Consider the following 1795-nt stretch of genomic DNA (forward strand, 5'->3'; position numbering starts at 1 on the left):
TATTTCTAAAGAAATAGAGGAGTAAAAGCATATCATATATTATTAAGACTATAGGAAGAAATTTTGTACTTCAGTGAAAAATTACACATCATCTATAGCACATCCTCCAGTCCAATTCTAGCCCCATTTGTTATCTTTAAGCTATTTTGCCCCTCTTTGCAAATTGTAAGTAAATGACAGATATGCAAATCTATATTGTTTGGTAGACTTTCTTTTGACTTCCTTCCCCCTTTGCAAAAACCAGTTTTACCTCCATTTGTAATTCAATCTCTTTATTCCATTTAAATGTGTTTCTTTGACTTTTCCTCTGAACCTGTTAAATAACACCTATCTAGTCCCCTCACTAATTAATGAGTAAAATAAAATCTTTAAAACATGTTCATTCTTGTATCTGTTCTAGTGAGAGTCATGCTTTTACTTTTTTCTGGAAAAAAATGTTTTTAAAATATGGAACACCTCACGAATTTGTGTCATCCTTTCATGGGGCCAGGCTAATCTCTGTATCATTCCTATTTTAGTATATGTACTGCCGAAGCAAGCACTGAAAATTATTTTTTAACAAGGCTTCTGTTAAAAAGAAAAAGAAACAACAGACCAAAATGGAGTCACTTTTGCTAAGCCACATCACCAAACCAAAATTTAATAAGCTAATTGCTGTTTCAGCCTTTCCCAGGAGTGAAATTTTAAACCAGTCTGGAATTTCCTGAGTAATACTAGTGAGGTAATCTGCCTGATAAGACTCTCTGCCATCCGCTAAGGCAGATGTCTCCAACGTTTTTGGCACCAAGGAACGGTGCTCCTATGGGAATCTAATGTCTAATGATCTGAGGTGGAGCTGAGGTGGTGATGCTAGTCCTGGGGAACGACTCCAAATATACAGATGAAGCTTTGCTGGCTTGCCCGCTAGCCACTCACCTCCTGCTGTGCGGCCCAGCTCCTAACAGATTACCGATAGATACCAGAGGGATTGGAGACCCCTGTCCTTAAAAGAAGGTATCCTTTCCTAAAATAATCCATTCTTTTAACTTCTTAGTCTCGCCCTCTTTCTTCCTATAAAAACCTTCTATTTTGTACAACCCCTGGGAGTGCACTTCCAGTTGCAAGATGGGATGCTGCTTAATTCAGGAATTGCTTAATAAAGCTAATTAGATCTTTAAATTTATTCAGCTGAATTTTGTTGTCTAACACTAGAGGTAGATCTAGATCTAGAGGTAACTACTAGAAAAAAATACAAACCTTCCCAATTATCACTAAAAACACAAACACAGAAATAAAACAAAGACAATAGGCCCAAATGTAATTGTCATATCAATAAGTTTTACTGAGCCAAATTCACCTAAGACTCTCATATTAGATTGCAAAGTAAAACCTAATGATAAAACAAAATAATTAAGGAAGTTTGAAAACAAAAGGATGAGAAAAAGGGTTTTACTAAGCAAGTGTAATAGTTTAGCAGAGATTATTTTACTAGATGGGTAAATTCTGCCCCAAAATCAGTAAATGACATAAGGTTATTAAATAATATGGTTACGAAATTCACAACCACAGATAGATATCTATTAATATCTATGCAACAAATATATACTAATAAAGCAAAAGCTAGAGTAAATACAAGGTGAAATAGAAACATATCAGTAAGGGAGATTAATTTACATTTTTATGCCATAGTCATTAGGTAAAACCTAAATAACAATTTTTTATATTTATATATCAATATTTATATATATTGTTGCAGATTATAAGTTTGATATATATCAAATTTATAATCTGCAACTAAAATTTTATTTTTTTGGAT

The 1795-nt window shown here is 33.5% G+C and overlaps 1 pseudogene; it reads right to left on the minus strand.

The window, feature by feature from the left end:
* Window positions 1–441: 441 nt before the first annotated feature.
* On the minus strand, window positions 442–542 carry LOC120622192 (uncharacterized; annotated as a pseudogene).
* Between the last annotated feature and the right edge of the window lie 1253 nt (window positions 543–1795).

The sequence above is a fragment of the Pteropus medius genome, unplaced genomic scaffold, assembly GCF_902729225.1.
Source record: "Pteropus medius unplaced genomic scaffold, Ma_sr-lr_union100, whole genome shotgun sequence".
In the NCBI taxonomy this organism is placed as follows: domain Eukaryota; kingdom Metazoa; phylum Chordata; class Mammalia; order Chiroptera; family Pteropodidae; genus Pteropus; species Pteropus medius.